At 42.0% G+C, this 20626-nt stretch overlaps 1 protein-coding gene across 1 annotated transcript in view; it reads left to right on the forward strand.

Moving 5' to 3' along the window:
• The window catches only part of LOC112228151 (ADP/ATP translocase 2-like), a 32296-nt gene that overhangs the window by 7864 nt on the left and 3806 nt on the right, over positions 1-20626 (forward strand). The window lies entirely within an intron of this gene.

Raw genomic sequence — 20626 nt, forward strand, 5'->3', positions numbered from 1 at the left:
GCGCATCACCCTGAACACCCTATCCCCACTGTCAAACATGGTGGTGGCAGCATCATGGTTTGGGCCTGCTTTTCTTCAGCAGGGACAGGGAAGATGGTTAAAATTGATGGGAAGATGGATGGGGCCAAATACAGGACCATTCTGGAAGAAAACCTGATGGAGTCTGCAAAAGACCTGAGACTGGGACGGAGATTTGTCTTCCAACAAGACAATGATCCAAAACATAAAGCAAAATCTACAATGGAATGGTTCAAAAATAAACATATCCAGGTGTTAGAATGGCCAAGTCAAAGTCCAGACCTGAATCCAATCGAGAATCTGTGGAAAGAACTGAAAACTGCTGTTCACAAATGCTCTCCATCCAACCTCACTGAGCTCGAGCTGTTTTGCAAGGAGGAATGGGAAAAAAAGTTCAGTCTCTCGATGTGCAAAACTGATAGAGACATACCCCAAGCGACTTACAGCTGTAATCGCAGCAAAAGATGGCGCTACAAAGTATTAACTTAAGGGGGCTGAATAATTTTGCACGCCCAATTTTTCAGTTTTTGATTTGTTAAAAAAGTTTGAAATATCCAATAAATGTCGTTCCACTTCATGATTGTGCCCCACTTGTTGTTGATTCTTCACAAAAAATACAGTTTTATATCTTTATGTTTGAAGCCTGAAATGTGGCAAAAGGTCGCAAAGTTCAAGGGGGCCAAATACTTTCGCAAGGCACTGTATATAAAATCCCCTTAGATGTTAGATAACATGTTTTCAAACACTTGTTTTTCACACGGGCTACTAGCAGGACAAGAGTCACGATTTGGTCCCAAAAACACCTCTCTTACATACTGCATATCTCTTGATGCTGTCATTGAATGTCTCACCAGCTTTGATCCATGACTGCAGCACGCAAAGTTCTTTGTTTGTCAGACTAATCATTGGGTCGAAACTACAGAACAGTACAAAACAAGAGAACACACATGGTTAATGTTCTGGATAAAAAATAAAAATATATAAACTCAGCAAAAAAAGAAATGTCCTCTCACTGTCAACTGTGTTTATTTTCAGCAAATTTAACATGTGTAAACATTTGTATGAACATAACAAAACTCAACAACTGAGACATAAACTGAACAAGTTCCACAGACATTGCACCAGATTTGCCAGTTCTTGCTGTCAGATGTTACCCCACTCTTCCACCAAGGTACCTGCAAGTTCCCGGACATTTCTGGGGGGAATGTCCCTAGCCCTCACCCTCAGATCCAACAGGTCCCAGACGTGCTCAATAGGATTGAGATCCGGGCTCTTTGCTGGCCATGGCAGAACACTGACATTCCTGTCTTGCAGGAATCCACGCACAGAACGAGCAGTATGGCTGGTGGCATTGTCATGCTGGAGGGTCATGTCAGGATGAGCTTGCAGGAAGGGTACCACATGAGAGAGGAGGATGTCTTCCCTGTAACACACAGTGTTGAGATTGCCTGCAATGACAACAAGCTCAGTCCGATGATGCTGTGACACACCGCCCCAGACCATGATGGACCCTCCACCTCCAAATCGATCCCGCTCCAGAGTACAGGCCTCGGTGTAATGCTCAATCCTTCGAAGATAAACGCGAATCCGACCATCACCCCTGGTGAGACAAAACCGTGACTCGTCAGTGAAGAGCACTTTTTGCCAGTCCTGTCTGGTCCTACGACGGTGGGTTTGTGCCCATAGGCGACGTTGTTGCCAGTGATGTCTAGTGAGGACCAGCCTCTCTCAGCTTATTGCATACAGTCTGAGCGCTGATGGAGGGATTGTGCGTTCCTGGTGTAACTCGGGCAGTTGTTGTTGCCATCCTGTACCTGTCCCGCAGGTGTGATGTTCGGATGTACAGATCCTGTGCATGTGTTGTTACACGTGGTCTGCCACTGAGAGGACGATCAGCTGTCCGTCCTGTCTCCCTGTAGGTCTGTCTTAGGTGTCTCACAGTACGGACATTGCAATTTATTGCCCTGGCCACATCTGCAGTCCTCATGCCTCCTTGCAGTCCTCTTGCCTCTCGGGCTTCTGTGCTAGCCGTGTCCCCTCGTATTTTTGTCGTTCCTCCTGCGCTATCTCCACCTGCTTTCATGGTAGGTGATCCTTTCCAGCCATGATTTCCTCCCACGTCCAGGATCCTTTACCGTCCAAAATCTTGTCCCATGTCCATGATGTCTGCTCCTCCTGGCCACGCTGCTTGGTCCGTTTGTGGTGGGATCTTCTGTCACGTTCGTTATAAGGATCGGACCAAGGCGCAGCGTAGTATTCGTACATTCTTATTTATTTAAAGAATGAACACTGAACAAACTAACAAAATAACAAAACGTGAAGCTATACAAATGAGTGCTGACAGGAAACTACATAGACAAGATCCCACGAACACAAAAAGGAAATGGCTACCTAAATATGATCCCCAATCAGAGACCACGGTAAACAGCTGCCTCTGATTGATAACCATATCAGGCCACCATAGACATACAAAAACCCTAGACAATACAAAAACTAGCATACCCACCCTAGTCACACCCTGACCTAACCAAAATATAAAGAAAACAGAGATATCTCAGGTCAGGGTGACAAATGAAGACAAATTATAGATAAAACGTATTGGTGCTCATCGGCCATCAGACATAACCGTTACACAACAAGTTGGAAATCGAGAATTCAACAATGAGTGGTTTGGAAGGAATCAGTGGCTAACTGCAAGCATTGTAAAGCTATCACTAGCCGGTGGAGTGGGTGTGTGGTCCCAATGATTGGTTTAACACGGAACCCAAACCGCCTGCGCTCGTGCGCCATCGTGCGACATTGTGCATAAATGTATTTTGTCCCCCTACACCAAACGCGATCACTACACGCAGGTTAAAATATCTAAACAAACACTAAACCAATGACATTAATTTGGGGAAAGGTCGAAAAGCATTAAACATTTATGGCAATTTAGCTAGTTAGCTTGCACTTGCTAGCTAATTTGTCCTATTTAGCTAGCTTGCTGTTGCTAGCTAATTTGTCCTGGGATATAAACATTAGGTTGTTATTTTACCTGAAACACACAAGGTCCTCTACTCCAACAATTAATCCACTAGTCATCTCTCCTCCTTTCAGGCTTTTTCATCTTTCAACTTATATGGTGATTGGCATCTAAACTTTCATAGTATTACCATGACAACCGGCAACACAGTTCGTCTTTCAATCACCCACGTGGGTATAGCAAATGAGGAGATGGCACGTGGGTACCTGCTTCTATAACCAATGAGGAGATGGGAGAGGCAGGACTTGCAGCGCGATCTGCGTCAGAAATAGGAATTACTTCTATTTTAGCCCTTGGCAACGCAGACGCTCGTTGACGCACGCGAGCAGTGTGAGTGCAATAATTGAATAACAGATTTCTACATTTATTTTGCAATGCTCGAGCACGCGACGCGAGCGTGTTGTCAGGGTATAAGTTTAAGGGTCACTTTTCCAAGTTTATAATTATAAATATTCAACATTCCACCAAGTCAGAACAGTAGGCAAAATTAAGTGGGAAAAGTAGACCAAATTATTAGGGTGAGGCACATGGCATATTACATAATATTACATAATTTATGCAGCAGCATACAAAATATCTATGGATTCACCTTTTTGTGCTGTGCTCACTTGAACAGGAAGGTGGCGCAGCGGTCCTTCGAGGGCAAATTTTGTCATCAAAGTCTGGCATTCCCTGGATTTATGGTGCTTTCAAGACAATTGAGAACCCGTGAAGAAACAAGGTTGAATCATGATGAAGGTTGAATCAATCGTTGAAGCTCTAGAAAGAGGCCAGAGTTCCCGACTTACAATTCCAAGTTGGATGACTGTTCAAAACACATTTCCCCAGTCGGAGCTTGTTTCTTCCTGAGTTTCCAGTTGTCTAGAATTCACGTCTAGAATTCACGAATTCTTGTCAGATTTCCCAGTTCTGAGTTAAAAGTTGTTTTGAGCACGGCAGAAATCCTGCTGGATTGATAGCATGGCATATGCAACCTGTTTCAGAGAAATGTATTCATCGAATATTGTAAGAGCTTTCATTGTCTGCTTATATGCCCCCTTTATTTATCCTACGGTTCTGACTTGGTGTACGGCGAGAACACTGTAAGAATGGCCCATGTTCTGAATTCTGTCACTGTACATTTCAAAAGTGCTGAGCAAATAGTTATATTGACTATGTCCTTCCTAGCTCGCTCATTAATATCTTAATTTACTTATTGCCTCTTATCCGCTTGTCGTCCCCTTATACCATAGATGGTATTTTTATTTTTTAAATTTTATTTCACCTTTATTTAAAACCTCTACTGACTCCCCATCCCGCATGTGGGAGCGTAATCATCGCCTGACACTAATTAGCATAACGCAACGGACATAAATATCCCTAGAAAATATTCCTATTCATGAAAATCACAAATGAAATATATTGAGACACAGCTTAGCCTTTTGTTAATCACTCTGTCATCTCAGATTTTCAAAATGTGCTTTACAGCCAAAGCTAGACAAGCATTTGTGTAAGTTTATCGATAGCCTAGCATAGCATTTTGTCCAGCTAGCAGCAGGTAACTTGGTCACGGAAATCAGAAAAGCAATCAAATTAAATTGTTTACCTTTGATGAGCTTCGGATGTTTTCACTCACGAGACTCCCAGTTAGATAGCAAATGTTCCTTTTTTCCAAAAATATTATTTTTGTAGGCGAAATAGCTCCGTTTGTACTTCAGGTTTGGCTGAGAAATCGCCCCGAAATTGCAGTCACGAAAACGGCAAAAAATATTCCAAATTAGCTCCATAATATCGACAGAAACATGGCAAACGTTGTTTACAATCAATCCTAAAGGTGTTTTTCAAATATCTATTCGATAATATATCCATCGGGACAATTCGTTTTTCAGTAGGACCGATTGGAGTAATGGCTACCTCTGTATTTTACGCGAGAATCTCTCTGGGGGCATCAGGTGACCACTTGCGCAATGTAGCCGCCTACGGCTATTCTTCAACATAAATGCGTAAAACTACGTCACAATGCTGTAGACACCTTGGGGAATAGTAGAAATTGTAAAATACTGAGAAATACTGCCAAAGTACTTGCCAAATACTTTATACGCAAACAAAAATTCAAAAATTCTATACCAAAATTACAAATTTTTCTGATTGAATTTAATTCTTATTAAAACACTAACCCTAGTGAATAACAAAAAGAATAACATCTTCATGAATCATTACAATAAGATATTTTCAGAGTGAATATAATTGCACTTAAATAGTTTCTTTTTTGTATTTTATTTATATTTTTTGTATGTTTGAGCATTGTTAATACCTGTGTTTGGTTTGCTAGACATGTTTGATGTAGCAATGTAAGTTGATTTCTGTATTATGAATAATAAAAAATAAAATTAAAAATAAAATTAAAATTAAAATTAAAATAGTAGAAAGTGTAATCTGGTTGATAGCCCATTCACAGCTCAATAGTACGCAGCGCTTTCAAAACATGGGGCACTTCCGGATTGGATTTTTCTCAGGCTTTCGCCTGTAACATCAGTTCTGTTACACTCACAGAAAATATCTTTACAGTTTTGGAAACGTAAGAGTGTTTTCTATCCTAAGCTGTCAATTATATGCATATTCTAGCATCTTGTCCTGACAAAATATCCTGTTTACTACGGGAATGTTTTTTCCCAAAAATGAAAATACTGCCCCAGAGTCACAACAGGTTTATTTAACCAGGTAGGCTAGTTGAGAACAAGTTCTCATTTACAACTGCGACCTGGCCAAGATAAAGCATAGCAGTGTGAAAAGACAACACAGAGTTACACATGGAGTAAACAATAAACAAGTCAATAACACAGTAGAAAAAAAAGAGTCTATATACATTGTGTGCAAAAGGCATGAGGAGGTAGGCGATTAATTACAATTTAGCAGATTAACACTGGAGTGATAAATTATCAGATGGTCATGTGCAGGAAGATATACTGGTCTGCAAAAGAGCAGAAAAGTAAATAAATAAAAACAGTATGGGGATGAGGTAGGTAAATTGGGTGGGCTATTTACCGATAGACTATGTACAGCTGCAGCGATCGGTTAGCTGCTCAGATAGCAGATGTTTAAAGTTGGTGAGGGAGATAAAAGTCTCCAACTTCAGCGATTTTTGCAATTCGTTCCAGTCACAGGCAGCAGAGAACTGGAAGGAAAGGCGGCCAAATGAGGTGTTGGCTTTAGGGGTGATCAGTGAGATACACCTGCTGGAGCGCATGCTACGGGTGGGTGTTGCCATCGTGACCAGTGAACTGAGATAAGGTGGAGCTTTACCTAGCATGGACTTGTAGATGACCTGGAGCCAGTGGGTCTGGCGGCGAATATGTAGCGAGGACTAGCCGACTAGAGCATACAGGTCGTAGTGGTGGGTGGTATAAGGTGCTTTAGTAACAAAACGGATGGCACTGTGATAAACTGCATCCAGTTTGCTGAGTAGAGTATTGGAAGCTATTTTTAGATGACATCGCCGAAGTCGAGGATCGGTAGGATAGTCAGGTTTACTAGGGTAAGTTTGGCGGCGTGAGTGAAGGAGACTTTGTTGCGGAATAGAAAGCCGACTCTAGATTTGATTTTAGATTGGAGATGTTCGATATGAGTCTGGAAGGAGAGTTTACAGTCTAGCCAGACACCTAGGTACTTATAGATGTCCACATATTCTAGGTCGGAACCATCCAGGGTGGTGATGCTAGTCGGGCGTGCGGGAGCAGGCAGCGAACGGTTGAAAAGCATGCATTTGGTTTTACTAGCGTTTAAGAGCAGTTGGAGGCCACGGAAGGAGTGTTGTATGGCATTGAAGCTTGTTTAAAGGTGAGATAATACAGTCCAAGGCAAGGAAGGGACAGAAGTATACAGAATGGTGTCGTCTGCGTAGAGGTGAATCATGGAATCGCCTGCAGCAAGAGCAACATCATTGATATATACAGAGAAAAGAGTCGGCCCGAGAATTGAACCCTGTGGCACCCCCATAGAGACTGTCAGAGGACCGGACAACATGCCCTCCGATTTGACACACTGAACTCTGTCTGCAAAGTAGTTGGTGAACCAGGCAAGGCAGTCATATGAAAAACCGAGGCTACTGAGTCTGCCGATAAGAATATGGTGATTGACAGAGTCGAAAGCCTTGGCCAGGTCGACGAAGACGGCTGCACAGTACTGTCTTTTGTCGATGGCGGTTATGATATCGTTTAGTACCTCGAGCGTGGCTGAGGTGCACCTGTGACCGGCTCGGAAACCAGATTGCACAGCGGAGAAGGTACGGTGGGATTCGAGATGGTCAGTGATCTGTTTGTTGACCAGGCTTTCGAAGACCTTTGATTGGCAGGGCAGGATGGATATAGGTCTGTAACAGTTTGGGTCCAGGGTGTCTCCCCCTTTGAAGAGGAGGATTACTGTGGCAGCTTTCCAATCCTTGGGGATCTCAGACGATATGAAAGAGAGGTTGAACAGGCTGGTAATAGGGGTTGCGACAATGGCGGCGGATAGTTTCAGAAATAGAGGGTCCAGATTGTCAAGACCAGCTGATTTGTACGGGTCCAGGTTTTGCAGCTCTTTCAGAACATCTGCTATCTGGATTTGGGTAAAGGAGAAGCTGGGGAGGCTTGGGCGAGTAGCTGTAAATGTCGATCAACAGTAGAAACCACATTTGTTTAAGAAAGTCAGCCATGTTAGCTATGTTTTTTAAAAGGCAGTAAATAAGGCTGAATGAACTGTTTCGCTGCCAGACAAGGCTCCGCTGATAGCCAGGTGTAGCAGTGGTAAGGTGTTGGTACTGCTTTATGTAGGCCCTAACAGTTTGTGGGCACCGTTTATAGCCATTATAGTGCAATTAATGCACCCCCCCCAAAATAAAATGTATTTTCCACAAAGATTGACATGCTAAAATCGCCACTCATGCCATTGCAGACTACTGTAGCCTACCATTTGATACAATAAAAATATTGAAATGACTATATCACTGGAGTCATTGCAAATCTTCTTGTGCCAATTGTGTAGCCTACCTGGAGCTGGCAAACGGATATAATAAATAGTCTATAACTCAGTCTGTTGTTGTAGCCTTGTGTTATTATGCAATTATTAATGACCAAATGTAGTTAATTAAATTGGAAGTTATCTATTGTGAACATGGTCACAGCCCTATTGTAAATGTCCAGTGCATTCGGAAATTATTCAGATCCCTTGATTTTTCCACATTTTGTTACGTTTACAGCCTTTGATTAAAATGGATTAAATTGTTTTTTTCTTCATCAATCTACAGTACACAGACTACCCCATAATGACAAAGCAAAAACAGGTTTTTAGAATGTTTGCAAGTGTGTGTGTGTATATATATATATATATAGACAGAAGTATACATTTACATAAGTAATCAACCCTTTACTTTGTATTTACTTTTTGTAAATGTATTCAAAATAAAAAACTGAAATATCACATTTACATAAGTATTCAGACCCTTTACCTAGTACTTTGTTGAAGCACCTTTGGCCGCGATTACAGCCTCGAGTTTTCTTGGGTATGACACTACAAGCTTGGCACACCAGTATTTGGGGAGTTTCTCCCATTGTGCAGATCCTTTCAAGCTCTGTCAGGTTGGATGTGGAGCATCTCTGCTCTATTTTCAGGTCTCACCAGAGATGTTCAATCAGGTTCAAGTCCGGGCTCTGGCTGGGCCACTCAAGGACATTGAGGCTTGTCCTGAAGCCACTCCTGCGTTGTCTTGGCTGTGTGCTTACGTTTGTTGTCCTGTTGGAAGATGAACCTTCACCCCAGTCTGAGGTTCTGAGTGCTCTGGAGCAGGTTTTCATCAAGGATCTCTCTGTACTTTGCTCCGTTCATCTTTCCCTCGATCCTGACTAGTTTCCCAGTCCCTGCCGCTTAAAAACATGATGATGCCACGACCATGCTTCACCGTAGGGATGATGCAAGGTTTTCACAGGACGTGCCGCTATGCATTCAGGCCAAAGAGTTCAATCTTGGTTTCATCAGACCAGAGCATCTTGTTTCTCATGGTCTGAGAGTCCTTGGCAAACTCCAAGCAGGCTGTCATGTGCCTTTTACAGAGGAGTGGTTTCCATCTGGCCACTCTACCATGAAGGCCTGATTGGTGGAGTGCAGCAGTGATGATTGTCCTTCTGGAAGGTTATCCCATTTCCACAGAGTAAAACCCTTCGATCTCATTACTTGGTTTTTGCTCTGTGGGACCTTATATAGACCAGTGTGTGCCTTTCCAAATCATGTCCAATCGACTGAATTTACCACACAGGTGGACTCCAAGTTGTAGAAACATCTCAAGGATGATCAATGGAAACAGAATGCACCTGAACCTAATTTCGAGTCTGAATATTTATGCAAAATAGGGTATTTCTGTTTTTTTAAAACCTGTTTTTAAACCAGGTTTTTAAAACCTGTTTTTGCTCATTATGGGATATTATGTGTAGATTGATGACATTTTTACTTATTTAATAAATTTTAGAATAAGGCTGTAACATAACAAAATGTGGAAAAAGGGAAGGGGTTTGAATACTTTCCAGATGCAGTGTATTATTCTCCACATTTAATGACAGTTTCATTGTGAACTTTTCCCTAAAATTAGATGTTGGCATTTTGAATTGCAATTATAAACCCAGATTTTAGTCAGTAGCTAATGTCTATTGAAATAACAGGTCAACGGTTTGTAGTCTTAACATCTGGCACATAATAATGGCACAATTACCGGAAAGTTCGAACAAGTGTTTCTTGCACAGAGATTTCAAGATCCTCTGTCCAGCTTTCATCGCTCAAACTCCTGTCCGATGTATTTATGGTTATGCACATGCGCAAACGGGATTTATTCACAATTATTAACGGGGTGGTTTGAGCCTTGAATGCTCATTGGTTGAAAGCCATGGTTAATCAGAAGTGTACCACTGAAATTACAAAAAACGTACATTTTTACTGTTCTAATTACATTGGTAACCAGTTTATAATACCAATAAGGCACTTCAGGGGGTTGTGGTATATGGCCAATATGTGACTCAGCACCTGGATTCGTTTTTTTATACATTGGATACAAGTAGAGACTCAGAGCTACAAAATTGTATATCATACACTGCATTTGAGGAAACAATGGGAAAGTAATTATGCTTTGAAAGTTGATAACTTAAACTCACATTTGAGAAAACCGTCTTTCAATGTTTTGGTACTACTATTGGAGAGCCCTTCTTTGTCTACATCCATTCAGCATTGTTCCCACCCTCTTAAGTCTTAGCCCCACACTCTTTATGGGTTGATCCAACTCGTTTTGTACTAACTTGCCAGCTACTTCCAGACATCTGAGAGAGAACAGCTCACTGAACATTACTCGCCCTATTGCTCTATCTGTGGTTTTGTGTTCAGAGTGCACACTGGACGCTCTGGCCAATAAGTAGGGTTGTTCCCGAAAGCTCTGACCTCACCTCTACAATCAAGCACCCAAGCTAAGTGGCTAACATTGGCTAGCTACTTCCAGACACATAATGAGAGAACACCCCACTCTGACCATTTTACTCGCCCTAGCAGAGCTGGTTAGGCATTTTTTCATGTTATCCAGAGCGTTGGTGACTGTAACTGTGCTGCTGGCAACAATTTAATTAAGCTTTGTTGCCGACGTTTACTGACACAGGACATATTCAACGTGTGTTGGAGCGTTCAAAAATGTATCAGTTATTCTGCGCTCTGGCACACTAAGACAAGAGTCTTTTGTAAAGAAATGTTGCTAGATAGCTAGCTAGGTAAACAATGAATCCCAACGCATGACATAACGTTAGTTAGCGAGCCATCCAGCTAACGTTATTCCCTGTCATATTTTTATGAAATTGGGTGGTCTTCAATTTTTGTGTGAAGTGCAATTATTGTCCAGCAACGTTACCCATCAAAGTGTCCAAATTTCATGAACAAGCCCTTTTAGCTTGGACACTGTTATGTCCACAACTTCTCCCCACACAAGGTACTTCTGTGGAACAACAAAGATATTGTTAAAAACAAGTCTTTGTTCTTTCCTAAGTGATTCGAAATAAATATTATATATGTGCTTGATTTATTTGATCAAGAAGGAAATATACTCTCTTATAGAAAGTTCTTAGAAACATATAACTTTCCAATAGATTATAAAGTATGCAATTCTATATGTAAAGCAATACCTTCAGGACTTACTCAATTAATTATATCTCATTTGTGTTTTGGCGAACATAGGGTAGATGCACAATATTTGTTATTAGATTTCCCCCTGCTGGATAAGAAATGTAATAATACATTCATAAGATAACTTTTTCACTCCAAGAACAAGATCTATCCTAGTGTCACGCCCTGACCTTAGAGAGCCTTTTTATTTCTCTATTTGGTTAAGTCGGAGTGGGCAATCTAGTTTTCTTATTTCGTTGTTTGGCCTGGTATGGTTCCCAATCAGAGGCAGCTGTCTATCGTTGTCTCTGATTGGGGATCATACTTAGGCAGCCTTTTTCCCACCTGTGTTGGTGGGTAATTATTTATTTTGTGTGTGTTTGTGTGTGGTTGCTCTCTGCACTGCATATAGCTTTACGTTCGTTATGCATTTTGTTGTTTTTTGGTGTCATTTAAAATAAAAGTATAATGTACGCCTACAACGCTGCACCTTGGTCTCCTTCTAATGTAACAGAAGATCCCACCACAAAAAGACCAAGCAGCGTGCGCCAACTTGGAAGACGAGCTGGACCGGGGAGGAGATTATGGCAGGGGACAAGACCCTGTCATGGAAGCAAGCGGAGGCAGCGACGGAAGATCAACGACGACTCCGGGGGACGCAACCAAGACGCAAGCACGAGCGGCAATGCTCCCTAAAGCGAGTGTGGGGGCACACTGGGTGGTTGGCTGAGCCAGGTTTTAGACCAGAGCCAACTCCCTGCACTCGCTTTAGGGAGCGTGTGACCGTTCAGGCACCATGTTATGCGGTGATACGCACTGTGTCTCCAGTGCGCATTCACAGCCCGGTGCGCTCGGTGCCAGCTCCTAGCACTTGCCTTGCTAAAGTGAGCATCCAGCCAGGACGGGTTGTGCCGGCTCAGCGCTCCTGGTCTCCAGTGCGCCTTCACAGCCCAGAACATCCTGTGCCAGTGCCCCGCATTTGCCGGGTCTACGGTGAGTATCCAGCCAGGACGGGTTGTGCCGGCTCTGCATGCCAGACCTCCGGTGCGTCTCCACGGCCCAGTATTTCCTGGGCCAGCTCCATGCACCCGGTCTCATGTGCGTCTGCCCAGCCTGGTAATCCCTGTGCCAGCTCTACGCACCAGGCCTCCAGTGCGTCTCCCCAGCCTGTTAAGCCCTGTGCCAGCTCTACGCACCAGGCCTCCAGTGCGTCTCCCCAGCCCGGTAAGCCCTGTGCCAGCTCTATGCACCAGGCCTCCAGTGCGTCTCCCCAGCCCGGTAAGCCCTGTGCCAGCTCTACGCACCCGGCCTCATGAGGTGATCCGTGGCCCAAAGCCTCCAGTGATGATCCATGGCCCGAAGCCTGCAGTGATGATCCATGGCCCGAAGCCTGCAGTGATGATCCATGGCCCGGAGCCTCCAGTGATGATCCATGGCCCGAAGCCTCCAATGATGATCCATGGCCCGAAGCCTCCAATGATGATCCATGGCCCGAAGCCTCCAGTGATGATCCACGGCACGAAACCTGCAGTGATGGTCCACAGGCCGGAACCTCCTGAGACGGTCCACAGTATGGAACCTCCAACGACGGTCCACAGTCCAGAACCTCCGACGATCCACAGTCCGGAACCTCCAACGACGATCCGCAGTCCGGAACCTCCTGAGACGGTCTGCAGTCCAGAGTCTCCGGCGATGGTCTGCAGTCCAGAGCCTCCGGCGGCGGTCAACAGTCCAGAGCCTCCGGCGATGATCCACGGTCCGGTTTCTCCGGCAACGATCCATGGTCAATTTTATACACACAAAAACAAATATTTGAGATCTGTCCCTAAATGCAATATATTTTTTCTTGAAATCCAATATGCTATAAAATCTCTAGAATTAGTCAATAACAACAACAAAAACACTGTATTCTTACAACTCTATCAAGTTTATACAACTGTAACTCCTGCCTTTTATTTTTTTCATTTGCTTTTAATGTTATTTTATGTTTATTCAGAAAAAAATATACATGTAGTGATGTCTTATGGTTGTATTGTCATTTGAAATGTTATATTAAAAATAATTATAAAAACGTTTGCTAGCTAGCTAACAGTACACTTTAACTTGAAGTGAAAATACTTTGTCAAAATGAGAGTGGAGTCTTTTGTTAAGACATGTAGCTAGCTAAACAATGGACCACAATCACAACTCATGACGTTACTACCCTGCATGAATCTGCAGGTAGCTAACCAACCAGGTTCTATGGCTATAACTAGTCAATCAAATGTGTCTGAGATACAAAGAATAAGATCATACACATAACGTTAGATAGCGACCCACCCAGCTAACGTTAGCTAGCTAACAGTACACTTGAAATGAAACAACTTTCTGTCAAAATTAGAAACATGTCAAATCTGAATATCTTACCAGTATACATCATGGTTGGACGCGTCTCCTGTCTGATGCCATGCATGGTTGCCTTAGTTTGACGATGTAATCCAGACTGGTGTTTTCTCCATCTCCTTAGCTATCATACTCGAATTCCACTGATTTCAAAACCTGGTCCTCCAGAAAGTGGAGAGCATACACATAATGTTAGCTAGCTAACAGTACACTTTAGCTTGACATTAGGTTTACTACGCGATACATGTTTTTTGTTAAAAGCCGCGTTCGACATGATTACCTAAACATACTGACCAGCTCCAATAGACAGACGCGTGCTGTATTGTAGACCAATCCAAACTCATCTCTCGGCATGTCCGACCCCACTCATTATCTCAGCCAATCATGGCTAGAGGGAAGGTTGCTCACTTTTTCTGTGGCTAAACCAACCAGGCTCGTAATTTTAATCGTATTTACAGATGGCAAACAAGTTTGATATTAAGGCACATGACAGTTCACATGTTCGAGAAGGCATTCCTGCCAAGAAACTACGTTCACAGCTCCTGTGAAGTCGTGACTTGCGACATATGCCTAGTTTCCTGAATCGGGTCACATATATACCATGGCTAAGGGCTATATCCTAAGAACAGCCCTTAGCCGTGGTATATTGGCAATATACCACACCTTCTCTGGTCTTATTGCTTAATCATAGCAGTCAAAACAAGTTAACTCAACATCCATTGATGGATAATTATCTGCAGAGTTTTCAGGCGATTTCTATTTTCTCTTGCGACATTCTTAAACTCGCAAGAATTATTATTTTGATGGAAAACCAAATTTTGCTTCTTAGCCTACTTTGTTAAAATTGACGTGTTTATTCACTCTAACGTTATGGAAAAAAATTTATTGGATAAATGTAGCAACTCCTCTCTTGCTGCAAAAACTCTTTTTGGGCTAGTTTTCAGGCCTTGTGAGTGTGTTTTCAGGGGTCATTGGGCTAGAAATGTTTGCTAGACCTGGCAACCCTGCATGAGGCAAATGGTGGTCTCACCAGATACTGACTGGTTTTCTGATCTATACCCCTACCTTTATTTAAGGTAAATGTGACCAACGGATGCATATGCGTATACCCAGTCAGATGAAATCAACAGAGATAAAGTACTCAATTATCATACTTGAGTAAAGATACCTTAATAGAAAATGACTCAAGTAAAAGTGAAAGTCACCCAGTAAAGGACTGCTTGAGTAAAAGTAAAAAATTATTTGGTTTTAAATATACTTAAGTATCAAAAGTAAAAGTATAAATAATTTCAAATTACTTATATTAAGCAAACCAGACAGCACAGTTTTTGTATTTACAAAAAAATGTACAGATAGCCAGGGGCACACTGCAACACTCAGACATAATTTTCAAATGAAGCATTTGTGTTTAGTGAGTCCACCAGATCAGAGGCAGTAGAGGACCAGGTATGTTCTCTTGATCAAATCAAATCAAATTGTATTTGTCACATACACATGGTTGCGAGTGTAGCGAAATGCTTCTGCTTCTAGTTTCGACCATGCAGTAATATCTAACAAGTAATCTAACCTAACAATTTCACAAAAACTACCTTATACACACACAAGTGTAAAGGAATGAATAAGAATATGTACATAACAATATATGAATGAGTGATGGCCGAACGGCATAGGCAAGATGCAGTAGATGGTATAGAGTACAGTATATACATATGAGATGAGTAATGTAGGGCATGTAAACATTAGTGGCATTGTTTAAAGTGGCTAGTGATACATTTATTACATCATATTTTCCATTATTAAAGTGGCTAGAGTTGAGTCTGTATGTTGGCAGCAGCCACTCAATGTTAGTGATGGCTGTTTAACAGTCTGATGGCCTTGAGATAGAAGCTGTTTTTCAGTCTCTCGGTCCCTGCTTTGATGCACCTGTACTGACCTCGCCTTCTGGATGATAGCGGGGTGAACAGGCAGTGGCTCGGGTGGTTGTTGTCCTTGATGATCTTTTTGGCCTTCCTCTGACATCGGTTGGTGTAGGTGTCCTGGAGGGCAGGTAGTTTGCCCCCGGTGATGCGTTGTGCAGACCTCACTACCCTCTGGAGAGCCTTACGGTTATGGGCGGAGCATTTGCCGTACCAGGCGGTGATACAGCCCGACGGGATGCTCTCGATTGTGCTTCTGTAAAAGTTTGTGAGTGTTTTTGGTGACAAGCCGAATTTCTTCAGCCTCCTGAGGTTGAAGAGGCGCTGCTGCGCCTTCTTCACCACGCTGTCTGTGTGGGTGGAACATTTCAGTTAGTCCGTGATGTGTACGCAGAGGAACTTAAAACTTTCCACCCTCTCCATTACTGTCCCGTCAATGTGGATAGGGGGCTGCTCCCTCTGCTGTTTCCTGAAGTCCATGGCCATTTTCCAGTCATGCTATGCATTCAAAATGTACAGGTACTGTTTGGAGTAAAAATTACATTATTTTCTTGAGGAATGTAGTGAAGTAAAAGTTGTAAAAAATATAAAAAGTAAAGTACAGATACTCCAAAAAACTATAAGTACTTTAAAGTATTTTTACTTAAGTACTTTACACCACTGGAAATCAATAGATTAGGGCCTAATGATTTTATTTCAATTGACTGATTTCCTTATATGAACTGTAACTAAGTAAAATCTTGTTGCATGCATATATATATATATATATATATGAGTTGAAGTCAGAAGTTTACATACACTTAGGTTGGAGTCATTAAAACTCGTTTTTCAACCACTACACAAATTTCTTGCTAACAAACTATAGTTTTGGCAAGTCGGTTAGGACATCTACTTTGTGCATGACATAAGTAATTTTCCAACAATTGTTTCCAGACAGATTATTTAACTTATAATTCAATGTATCACAATTCCAGTGGGTCAGAAGTTTACATACACTAAGTTGACTGTGCCTTTAAACAGCTTGGAAAATTCCAGAAAATGATGTCATGGCTTTAGAAGCTTCTGATAGGCTAAATGACATCATTTGAGTCAATTGGAGGTGTACCTGTGGATGTATTTCAAGGCCTACGTTCAAACTCAGTGCCTCTTTGCTTGACATCATGGGAGAATCCAAAGAAATTAGCCAAGACCTCAGAAAACAAATTGTAGACCTCCACAAGTCTGGTTCATCCTTGTGAGCATTTTCCAAACGCCTGAAGGTACCACGTTCATCTGTACAAACAATAGTACCCAAGTATAAACACCATGGGACCACTCAGCCACTCAGCCATCATACCGCTCAGGAAGGAGATGCGATCTGTCTCCTAGAGATGAATGTAATTTGGTGCGAAAAGTGCAAATCAATCCCAGAACAACAGCAAAGGACCTTGTGAAGATGCTGGAGGAAACAGGTACAAAAGTATCTATATCCACAGTAAAACGAGTCACATATCAACATAACCTGAAAGGCCGCTCAGCAAGGAAGAATACACTGCTCCAAAACCGCCATAAAAAAGCCAGACTACGGTTTGCAACTGCACATCACAAAGCCCTGACCTCAATCCTATAGAAAATTTGTGGGCAGAACTGAAAAAGCGCTGCGAGCAAGGAGGCCTACAAACCTAACTCAGTTACACCAGCTCTGTCAGGAGGAATGGGCCAAAATTCACCCAACTTATTGTGGGAAGCTTGTGGAAGGCTACAAGAAACGTTTGACCAAAGTTAAACAATTTAAAGGCAATGCTACCAAATGCTAATTGAGTGTATGTAAACTTTTGACCCACTGGGAATGTGATGAAATAAATAAAAGCTTAAATAAATCATTCTCTCTACTATTATTCTGACATTTCACATTCTTAAAATAAAGTGGTGATACTAACTGACCTAAGACTGGGAGTTTTTGCTAGGATTAAATATCAGGAATTGTGAAAAACTGAGTTTCAATTTATTTGGCTATGGTGTATATAAACTTCAACTGTGTGTATGTGTGTGTGTATATATACAGTGCCTTGCGAAAGTATTCGGCCCCCTTGAACTTTGCGACCTTTTGCCACATTTCAGGCTTCAAACATAAAGATGCAAAGTATTACGCTACAAAGTATTAACTTAAGGGGGCTGAATAGTTTTGCACGCCCAATTTTTCAGTTTTTGATTTGTTAAAAAAGTTTGAAATATCCAATAAATGTCATTCCACTTCATGATTGTGTCCCACTTGTTGTTGATTCTTCACAAAAAAATACAGTTTTATATCTTTATGTTTGAAGCCTGAAATGTGGCAAAAGGTCGCAAAGTTCAAGGGGGCCGAATACTTTCGCAAGATTGCTTAAACCACATCAATATGATTTTTCATTAACACAGACCCCAAAGCAAATTGGGGAGAAAAATAGGTTTATTCAAATTGAATAAATCATAGTTGTTATGCTGAGAAGTAGATGGTAGATGTTCATTCTTCCCTGTCCTCAATGATTATCCACAAAACAAAGTGACAGGATGTAATTTATAACCCAACCCTAGCATGTGGTGGACAAATTAGAATTCCTTGCAATAAAACTGGGCCAATGGCCAATAACAAGTATCCTGTTTCAGGCTCAATGTATAGACGTTTCAGACCAATGAGATCTTGCCACGTGTAGCTATGAGTCCTGGACTCAAATTCCTCCCATGTCTCTGACCCATTAATCATTAAAAACAACCATTTCCATTCATCATTAATTCCCTATTACGGAAAAAAACACTATTCCCATTGATTGTTAATTCCTTCTTGACCTTTCGTCTTCTGTGTTGTGTATTTATTCCCTCGAATATTGTTACACCTACTAACCAACACTTCAGACAAAGGTTTTTCAATACCTGGTTTACATAGCCATTGTTGCATTAGTTAGTATTTAGTGGTAGATAAGTCTTTCCTAACCTACCGGCTACTGATGTCATTCTTATGCGAGCTGCTCAAACCCAGTTGAGAGCTGCACACGTGCTGCTTGCAGATTATACAGTGGGGCAAAAAAGTATTTAGTCAGCCACCAATTGTGCAAGTTCTCCCACTTAAAAAGATGAGAGAGGCCCATAATTTTCATCATAGGTACACTTCAACTATGACAGACAAAATGAGAAAAAAAATTCCAGAAAATCACATTGTAGTATTTTTAATTTATTTATTTGCAAATTATGGTGGAAAATAAGTATTTGGTCAATAACAAAAGTTTATTTCAATACTTTGTTATATACTCTTTGTGGGCAATGACAGAGGTCAAACGTTTTCTGTAAGTCTTCACAAGGTTTTCACACACTGTTGCTGGTATTTTGGCCCATTCCTCCATGCAGATCTCCTCTAGAGCAGTGATGTTTTGGGGCTGTTGCTGGGCAACATGGACTTTCAACTCCCTCCAAAGATTTTCTATGGGGTTGAGATCTGGAGACTGGCTAGGCCACTCCAGGACCTTGAAATGCTTCTTACGAAGCCACTCCTTCGTTGCCCGGGCGGTGTGTTTGGGATCATTGTCATGCTGAAAGACCCAGCCACGTTTCATCTTCAATGCCCTTGCTGATGGAAGGAGGTTTTCACTCAAAATCTCACGATACATGGCCCCATTCATTCTTTCCTTTACACGGATCAGTCGTCCTGGTCCCTTTGCAGAAAAACAGCCCCAAAGCATGATGTTTCCACCCCCATGCTTCACAGTAGGTATGGTGTTCTTTGGATGTAACTCAGCATTCTTTGTCCTCCAAACACGACGAGTTGAGTTTTTACCAAAAAGTTCTATTTTGGTTTCATCTGACCATATGACATTCTCCCAATCTTCTTCTGGATCATCCAAATGCTCTCTAGCAAACTTCAGACGGGCCTGGACATGTACTGGCTAAAGCAGGGGGACACATCTGGCACTGCAGGATTTGAGTCCCTGGCGGCATAGTGTGTTACTGATGGTAGGCTTTGTTACTTTGGTCCCAGTTCTCTGCAGGTCATTCACTAGGTCCCCCCGTGTGGTTCTGGGATTTTTGCTCACCGTTCTTATGATCATTTTAACCCCACAGGGTGAGATCTTGAGTGGAGCCCCAGATCGAGGAAGATTATCATGTCTTCCATTTCCTAATAATTGCTCCCACAGTTGATTTCCTCAAACCAAGCTGCTTACCTATTGCAGATTCAGTCTTCCCAGCCTGGTGCAGGTCTACAATTTTGTTTCTGGTGTCCTTTGACAGCTCTTTGATCTTGGCCATAGTGGAGTTTGGAGTGTGACCTTTTTAAACCCTTTTATACTGATAACAAGTTCAAACAGGTGCCATTAATACTGGTAACGAGTGGAGGACAGAGGAGCCTCTTAAAGAAGAAGTTACAGGTCTGTGAGAGCCAGAAATCTTGCTTGTTTGTAGGTGACCAAATACTTATTTTCCACCATAATTTGCAAATAAATTCATAACAAATCCTACAATGTGATTTTCTGGATTTTTTTCTCTCATTTTGTCTGTCATAGTTGAAGTGTACCTACGATGAAAATTACAGGCCTCTCTCGTCTTTTTAAGTGGGAGAACTTGCACAATTGGTGGCTGACTAAATACTTTTTTGCCCCACTGTATGTGGTGTGCATGTGAATATATCTCATGTGCTTTGCGATTGTGTAGGCTACTTTGTGCATGACTTCTCTATGGTACTACATAATTGATAAATCATATACCTCCACTACACTACTTTGATAGGCATCAGTAGGGATTAAGAAGTGAGTATACCCAATGCCCACAGAAAAGAAGTGGTTATACTGCCTTGATCAAACCGATGTTGTCATTGTGCAAAATAGTATGCGGCATCATCTGGTTATGTGTGCAACAAAAGTTCAACATTCATCTTCTGCTACCATTTCTGTGAAGCCGTCTACGTATGCACCACACGGAACGCACTGCAACTGCCTCTGCAACGCAATGCTTCAAGGCAAACGCACCGTTCCATTGGAAATGAATGTACTTCTAGTGTACCAAAATGCTAACTCTCTGTTGGTGTGATCGAGGCGTATGGCTTATACCTGTGTATATCCTCCACTACACAACAAAAAGTGCACTCTCTTACACGAGTGCGAGTGCGTTACTATTACGGTTGCTGTCCTTTCAGAATCCC

Source organism: Oncorhynchus tshawytscha, linkage group LG30 (assembly GCF_018296145.1).
Source record: "Oncorhynchus tshawytscha isolate Ot180627B linkage group LG30, Otsh_v2.0, whole genome shotgun sequence".
Classification (NCBI taxonomy): domain Eukaryota; kingdom Metazoa; phylum Chordata; class Actinopteri; order Salmoniformes; family Salmonidae; genus Oncorhynchus; species Oncorhynchus tshawytscha.